The sequence below is a fragment of the Festucalex cinctus genome, chromosome 21 (genome assembly GCF_051991245.1).
Source record: "Festucalex cinctus isolate MCC-2025b chromosome 21, RoL_Fcin_1.0, whole genome shotgun sequence".
Lineage (NCBI taxonomy): Eukaryota > Metazoa > Chordata > Actinopteri > Syngnathiformes > Syngnathidae > Festucalex > Festucalex cinctus.
Genome location: NC_135431.1, coordinates 13,969,401 through 13,978,522, shown reverse-complemented (window position 1 = coordinate 13,978,522; position 9,122 = coordinate 13,969,401). Strand labels below are relative to the sequence as shown.

Here is a 9,122-nt window from a genome sequence, read left to right as displayed (position 1 = left end):
TAATTAGAACAGTCATTCTTTTATTTCGACACTAATCCTTCCACCAGCTCTACTTACAGCATACTGCCAATTTTTATGGCACATTTTCTTTGCAAACTGTTGCTCCCTTCTTACAGCACATGGTGACAGGGCAGCGGGTGCTCGATCCAGATGGCTGCTCTTCCTATATAAACAAAGTGGCCATTAATTCAATTCTTTTCAGCAAAGTACGTGTGCTATTAGTGGGCTTTGGAAAGGGAAGGGAAGACTCTTAATCTATTTTACATGCAACGTGAATTGGATTTTTGTATTTTTTTGGCACTGTTGCAATCAATTAATTCAAATTGAATACTTTATCACATCACTGCCAAGAAGGCAAATATATATATGAGAGAGAGAGAGAGAGAGAGAGAGAGAGAGAGAGAGAGAGAGAGAGAGAGAGAGAGAGAGAGAGAGAGAGAGAGAGAGAGAGAGAGAGAGAGAGAGAGAGAGAGAGAGAGAGAGAGAGAGAGAGAGAGAGAGAGAGAGAGAGAGAGTCTCTTACCCAAAGCGATTGACTGTAGTCTGCAGATTGGACTCGCCATGTATGTCTGAAATCTTTCTCGTCGGGCACGCGACGACAACGGGACGTTCTCAACGACGAAATCACTAGTTTGGACCCCTTTTTTTATGACTAGAATTTATTTATTTTAACCAGCATCAGAACGGATTTACAAAGCCTCTCTTCTGAGCCTGCAATGAGATTCAACACTTTGGACAGACTCGTCGTCCATTGACGGTAAGCCAGCAGAGTTCAGGTTCGTTTGTGTCAGACAGATGGGTGGAATAAAACACACTGTTGAGCATGACATGACAGAAAATATATATCAGTGCAGTAAAAAGCGTGTTTTATCATCGCTGTCACTTCCTACCGGCTCCAGTTTGTGACTCTTTCGGCTTCACTCTCTGTCTCCTCTCGGTGATAAACGACGCGTTTATGCGCTTTCAGCATATTTTTTTCCACCAATTCCCTTGGTGGTGTATTAACAATGTGCTCAAAGTCTTGTTAAACACAATTTTACTTGTAGCCGTCGAGGGTGAGCATCTGCTCATTCTGAAGAGTCCGCGAGCGCGCGCCCGGCTCGCGCCTGCGTACACGGACACGCGCACGCACGCCGACAAGCAGGGTCACCGAGAAAATATATGGCGGCGACGCCAAACTACTAACACCAATAATATTTCAAAGTGACTGTCAGATCATGAGAAAGTCACCCTGGGTCTTTCCTTGTTGACAGTACATGAATATTTTATGTAGTGTCTAAAAATAAGATGAATTAATGTGAGACTTTTTGACACAATGACGTCAACAGGAAATTTGTGTAATGCTTGATTAAGTGTCCAACATGCGATTCATCTTTTAATCCACAAATTTTTTAATGTATTATCTTAAGACTTGAAATATTGCATCAATACAATCATAATTACACAATAGTTGTGATGCAGACTGATTAATTGGCTTTTTAATCAGTTGATTGCAAGTCGTCCTCTGTTTATGATGACTTCCGTTATATGCAAGCCAGCCTATCACTAAATTATGCTTACACAACAGTGATTAATAGCCATAAATCTGTCATGATCAAATGAAAGACATAAGTACGGTAGTAATTTTGCCGTCTTGTGTCACATGACAACTGCTGCGTAAACAAGGATTCACTGTAATCATAGATTTGCCAGCAAAAAACAAAAAATTCTCTCTGCTCCTTCTGTTTGTATTTGAAATCAAAACTAAATGGTAAGTAATATTTATTAACATTTCAATTTAAAAAAAAAAAATTCGTAAACCTTTATTTATTGCAGAAGACTATAGTGACCAATTTACGTGTTTATTTACATTCGAAAATAAATCAATGTTTTGCGAATCTGAAACGTTCAATAAACTTATGCTTAAAATCATTGACTAGGAGTTTGAGATTATATAATTTTTTTTCATTTTAACGCTAATATTGTCCCTTTAAAGTGAATACTGGCTCCAAATATCGGTTATTAACAAACAATCGTATCAGGCCTGAAAAAAAAACAAAAAAAACATATCGGTCTTTTTCTAATATTTAACATTATTGGAGACAAAATCGGTGCATTGCCATTAACTCGAGAATCTGCGGACGTTCACTATAGTTAATTTTGTGTCATTTATACCCTCCATCCATCCATTTTCTTGACCGCTTATTCCTCACAAGGGTCGCGGGGGGTGCTGGAGCCTATCCCCGCTGGCTTTGGGCAGTAGGCGGGGTAAACCCTGAACTGGTTGCCAGCCAATCACAGTCATTTATACCCTCTAAATGTAAATAGATATTTTTAATCAAATATTTAGTTATATATTGTTAAATTAGGCCTCTTAAATCATTTGCTTGCAAAAACATAAAAATATGTTCTATTTTAAATGTTTTAAGTGGCCCAAAGACGTATTTATACATTGTTGTTTTTTTATGCTAGAGCATACAGAAGGCTTTGATGCAAATGGTTGAAGAAATTGTAGTTATTACACTAACGGCCAGCAGGTGGCGGCAGAGCAAAGGAGATCAACCAGGGCCATGTTGAAAAAAATGCTCAATTACTCACAATTCTAAATAAATTTGTGAATAATGATGAAAACATATTTTCTAATGCTAATTGTTGCAAAACGGAAACAGATAGAAATATTTTTTTTTCCCTGATGAAAGAAGAGACTTTAATCTTTCTTTTGGTAGGTTCCATTTTTTTTATATCAACAGGACACATTATTCTGTGGGCCTTGCAAAATCAGTCAAAATACAGTAAAACAACTGGGAGAGAAGGGGGTTGCTTCTGTGAAAATGGCTGGAGTGAATGAGTTGAATAATTGAATAATTAGATAGGTGACTTGAGCTAGGCCTTTGTGTCGCTGTCCTAGCTTGGTGTTGTGTACTGAAAGGTTTGGATCCCAAATGCAGGCACAAATAAGATTTTCTCCATTTATTAGTGATGTGCTTCTCGGGTCGAATCCCGAGTGCCGAGTAATGCGGATGAGTGGTTCATGAACGGCGTGTCAATGCGTGTGTTGATGACGTACGTGGTGACGTTTGAAGCCCCACGAAGCAGGTGTACCACGTGACTGATTCAGGAAATGATTCGCTAGGTTTGAGTGTAGTTCGAAATAAAAGCGGCAAAGAAACGCTATGGATTCCCCTTCACTTTTTGTGTTTTCGGGTCCCTTATTGCGCTACTTTTTTTGCTTTTGGCATTCGATTTGACGAGCTTCTTTTTGCGATGGAACCAGCAAGAAAGAGATTTTCCCTTGTTTAGGAGCACTTTGAGCAGATCTCACCTCAGAAGGTAATGCACTGCAATTACGGTACTATTTTAACAGATTCCAATAATAAAATAAAATAAAATGTGACAACACATAAAATTCACATTTTTCTGTTCACAGTTGAAAGTCCCTTTCAGTACTGGGAATCACAGAAATATACGCGTCCAATTCTATACAAACTTGCTATCTCATATCGATGCACCCCTGCTTCATTAGTACCATGTGAAAGAGTTTTTTTTCCAAAGCAGGTGAAATTCTCTGCAAAAAAAAGAAACCGCCTGAGTCCAAAAACTTCGGAAAAAATAGTTTTTAAATAAAAATGAATAAGCACTTTATTTTACCACATTTTCACTTGTTGCATAAGCACAAACATAGACAAAGTAACACAGAACAATTCATGTTAAAACACTCTTCAAATATATATTCTTTTGTATTTAGAGCATGATTTACACCCCACCATTTTATTGCATGCACCAAGCATGTTATACATTTTTCTGTCCACATGATGGCGTAGTCGAGGAAATGAATCATCTTGAAGCCCCTACGTGTGTGTGAAGCATTTCACTGCAGGGCTTCACTGCTTTACGGGGCTTCATTTTGCCATCACTACCATTTATTCACATCGAGAAGCAGAACCTCAGAGATGCAGTACACAGGACAGTTGGAGAATAATCCGGCAAACCACACACAATTCTCAGACAGCACCCACAGGCAGTGAATCGTAAAGGACTAAAGAACGACATCACATAGGTCCCGACATCACCCAAAGGATTAAAGGTTGACATCACGAACATCACGTTTTGTAAACAGACACTTGTTACATCCGTACTTAAAAAGACACATAACAGGTCATAAACTCTGGCGCATGCGACCCAGGCCATGACACTTGGAGTCGAAACCAGTAAAGACCATCAGGTCACACATTTCGCATGGGCTAAGCTGAATGGCCAAGACAGTAAGAGCATTTTGAATAGATTAGACCTTCTTCCTCACCCAGCAGAAAAGGCTCCACAGCTGTGTACTCGATCTTTCTGGCATCCAGTAAAAAGTGCAAATGAGAATATGCAGTCTAATGGTAGCTAGTAGGGGTGTTAAAAAAAAATCGATTCGGCGATATATCGCGATACTACATCGCGCGATTCTCGAATCGATTCAATAAAAAAAAATCGTTTTTTTTTTTTTTTTTTTTTTTTTTTTAAGAGCTCAGAATTGTTCATTCGGTAGTCTTACCGATTCAACGTCTTATCATCATTGCCTTTTTTTTTGTGTGTGTGTGTGAATCGATTTTTAAACTTCCATTTTTAATGGAAAAATATTCAACAAAACATCTGACTTCGGGTTAGGATTCACACCTTGAGCATGGAAGAATGTTATATGAACGGAACATTAAGCCTTAATATTTTATTTTAATGCTGTTCAAACATGAAACAGATTACAACCTCTATAAGACCGAAATTTCAGATAAATAAATAATACATTTTCATATAAATCTTACACTCTACAAGCTTACTGATTAGTATTTTCTAAATTTGAATGAAAAAAAATCGCAACAATCGACTTATAAATTCGTATCGGGATTAATCGGTATCGAATCGAATCGTGACCTGTGAATCGTGATACGAATCGAATCGTCAGGTACTAGGCAATTCACACCCCTAGTAGCTAGCGAGCATTAAAGATAAAAGAACTGGTGAAAGTTCCCATTAGAACTTTACAATATTTCGTATTTTGTATGCGGTAAAGTGGCCGACTGGTTTGACAAAATGTGATAAATGCTAAGTATTTAAATAAATGCAATTTTTGCCACGGGCCGAGTCAAGTGCTGCAAAAGACCATTATGTTGAAGACCACCATCAGGACTTTCACACCATTTTAATTCTCACTAAACGTAGTCTTTTCGCTGGGATTAAATGTTTGACCTTTTATTTACGATCGTCGAGTGCTGCGGCCACCCGTTATTGCTTCTCGCTACCTCCATGCTTCACTGCTGCAGCTGTTTTGCACTTAGAAATTAATTCACACTCTATAAAGGAAGAAAAATGCACATGCCCGGCTCGCTGTGGATAAGACGCGACCCAAACCCCCCCCCCCACACCCTCCCGCTTTTAGCCTACAGCACATTGATAGCTGAGAATATGCAGTCAACTCACCCTCACAGTGTAAACGCACAGCGAATTTCACAAAGTCGCGGATTTAACAGTGTCAATTTTAATGACGCTAATTAGGATTTTTGATTACATTGAACGCGTGATAACGCTCGGCTTGGCGTTAACTGCGTTTGATATGTCGGCTCAAGCTGTGAGTGACAAGAATTGAGTGCAAATCGTAGCGGGGGGATGCTCCTCCCCGGCGTCCTTGAAAGAAGTCACATTTGGAGGCGCCGGTTTTTCCCTCCGGGTTATTAAGCTCCGGGATCGACTGTATAGAGATTGCTCATTTATATTGTGTGGATGATGAGCCAAATGTAAATTAATCTATCATGCTCAATTTATTATCCGATAAACAGACAATGAATTTGAATAGTGACCCAGCAGGGGTCAGGCTGCACAATTCGACAGTGTTTTATCTACTTACAAAGGAGTCTTTTACCTCAGGGCGTGTATTCTGAAATATAAAAGAATATACTGTACATATATGGCCCCATCACTGGATGAGCAGTCTACTTTAACTCATTTGCTACCAAAAACGTATTAATCCGTCCTATTTTAAATATTACCAATGTCCCAAAGACGTATTTATATGTTTTTTTATGCTAGAGCAGTGGTGTCAAACATACGGCCCGTGGGCCGGAACAGGCCCGTAAAGGAGTTTAAACCGGCCCGCGAGACGATTTTGTAAAGTATGAGTAATTTAATTTGTACACGGAATCGTCCTGGAAGTCATTATTTTATACATAACTTAAAGTTATGGTTTGTTTAAAAAAATATATATATATATTTATTTTTTTTTCTTAAATCATAGACCAACATAAATGTGTTAAATACGACACAAATTAAATTACTGGTAACACAAATACATATGACAGAGATTAACGTCCTTATAATTTCATTAACTGTGCCACACAGTGCATTCTGGGAACTATATATATATATATATATATATATATATATATATATATATATATATATATATATATATATATATATATATATATATTTATATATATGCAAAACAGGTAGATTTAACACGTACATGTACGTAGATTTAACTCATACAGGCAAAGTGTTGCCACGTTTCATTTGTATTTGTGTTCTTTTTTTTAAACAATAAATTACAGTTGAGTTCAGTAATTTTGGGCTGGCCCAAAAATCGCAAAAATCTGCGTATAATTGACGGTAATTGTTTTTAAGTAATATAGGCCTACCATTATTTTACCGATTCGGCCCACTTAGTAATATATTTTCCTGCATGCGGCCCCTGCACAAATATAAGTTTGACACCCCTGTGCTAGAGCATACAGAAGGCTTTGATGCAGCCTCTCAACTGCAGAGAACGGTTGAAGCAATGATAGTTATTACAAAAACGGCCAACAGGTGGCAGCAGAGTATAAGAGATCAACCATGTTGCAACAAGCTCTTTTTGCCAGTGCTTTCAACAGGTTTGTGAATAATGATGAAACTTAGCCATATTGTAATGCTAATTGCTGCAAAACGGAAACACATAAAAACAAACTTTTTTTTTTTCTAATGAAACTACAGACTCTAATCTTTCTTTTGGTAGACTCCATGTTTTTATAGTAATAGAACACAATATTCTGTGGGCCTTACAAAATCAGACAAAATTCAGTAAAACAGCCAGGAGCGAAGGGGGTTCCTTCAGTGAACATTGCTGCGAGTGAATGAGTTAATAAATAAATACCTCACCCCAGGTAAAAGTGCCTTTCTTTCAACTAGCAATGTAACCAGGTGGCCGTCACAACATTTTATATGGCTTCTACCGCCATATGTCGCGGTACCACACACATATTGTGACACATACTACCGAAAGGACATTTCATCTTCAAAGCCGGTGTTTCTCAGGGCATTGCATCGATCGCAACTGGACTGCGCTGTTTGTCTTAGTAGATGTTCCGCTTCTCATCTGAGAAGTCTTCATCGGGTCGTGCAACAAGGCAAGCCTGAGTTGGTGTGCTGGAGTCAACTATTGATGACGCAAGTTGGAGGCACGCAGCACCACCGCACATAGTAGCATCAGTGTTGTTTTTTTCCCCCGATATATGTATCTGCACTGTACTTGACTGCATACACTAGATTGCTCTGTTTTTTTGTTTTTTAAGTGTACTAGAATGTTATGTTGGTTGAATTTTTCCCTAATACAGGTACCGTATTTTCCGCACTATAAGGCGCACCGCATTATAAGGCGCACGTTCAATGAATGACATATTTTAAAACTTTTTTCATATATAAGGCGCTACAGTAGAGGCTGGGGTTACGTTATGCATCTATTAGATGGTGCTGCGCTAAAGGGAATGTCAACAAAACAGTCAGATAGGTCAGTCAAACTTTATTAATAGATTACAAACCAGCTTTCTGACAACTCCAAAATGAATAAACAGCTGTTTTATTATTTTCTCTGAGGTAAAGTATTAGTATTAGCTAGCGATCCAAGATGGCGCGATCTTCTGCGCATGCGTGTCACCGATTGTACAGCGTCACCTGTTGCGGCTCAATATTGATCCATATATAAGGCGCACTGGATTATAAGGCGCAGGGTCAGCTTTTGAAAAAAATGAAGGCTCTTAAGTGCGCCTTATAGTGCGGAAAATACGGTAGTTCTGATTTTGACAAACAATAACAAAATCGTCTAAGAAACACAAAAATGAACGACTAACAGCGTTAGCGGCCAGGTTTCTTAGATGAGTGGTGTCCAAGCTATGGCCCGGGGCCATTTGTGGCCCACCCTTCTTTTTTAAATGGCCCGCGGCGTATAACTAACTAAAAATAATACCTGCTATTAATAATTTTGAGTATATACTATAGAGTTTTTACCAATTATGCAAATTCATTATTTATAATTAGGGCTGGGCAATATGGCCAAAAAATAAATATACATTTTTTGATTCATTCTGGACATTACAATTTTTAATCGAAAAAAACATTGAAAGGTTTCATTAATTCAAAAATAATTCCTGTGCAAAATGTTTAGACAACAACGTATCCTTCTTCAAAATTAGTTTTTATATAAACTTAACATTCATTGTTTGTGCTTAAATGCCATAAATAAGGAATTGGTAACTATTGTAAACATGTCTTGTAAACCACCCATCCAGCATTGGGCAAAATTACAACTCACAAAAACATCTGGATAGAAATGAACATAACAGCTTTGAATAATCCTAAAACTCGATTTCACGATTTAGCAAATTTTCAACAATTCGATTTTTTAAAATGCTGATTAATCAAATTAATTTCATTTATTGCCCATCGCTATTCAGAATTATACAAGTAACATATCTTTTCATAACACTGTGTTGAAAAGTACACCTTCGACCCTTGGTACCTCCTGCAGTTGATTAAATCATCGATATCAGTTACAATGCAGACGATCCCAGCCATCGAATTGATTAACATTTTAAAACAACAACCTTTAAGGTCAGCCGAACACTTCTTGGCATCCAAAACACTGCAGGCCGGTGTGCTCCATTTCAAATGTTTTGCATCACACAGATTACAGAGCAAGCTGCTTTTCACGATTGTGCACTTTGCATGCTTATTGCGCCGCCGATTGTATTTCTGCATGCCTCGAATTGCATTTATGGGGCTCTTTAAAATTCAGCCCTCCCGCTAGAAACTCAATTAAATACAGTATTGCTATAAATACATGAGCAGAAAGCCGA

General features: G+C 38.1%; 1 protein-coding gene across 1 annotated transcript in view; it reads left to right on the top strand.

The window, feature by feature from the left end:
- The first annotated feature begins 528 nt into the window (after positions 1-528).
- The window catches only part of tmem121ab (transmembrane protein 121Ab), a 53,966-nt gene continuing 45,372 nt past the window's right edge, over positions 529-9,122 (top strand). Inside the window, exon 1 of the mRNA XM_077510800.1 lies at positions 529-757. The gene's annotated coding sequence lies outside the window, so the exon portion shown is untranslated. The remainder of the gene's footprint in view (positions 758-9,122) is intronic.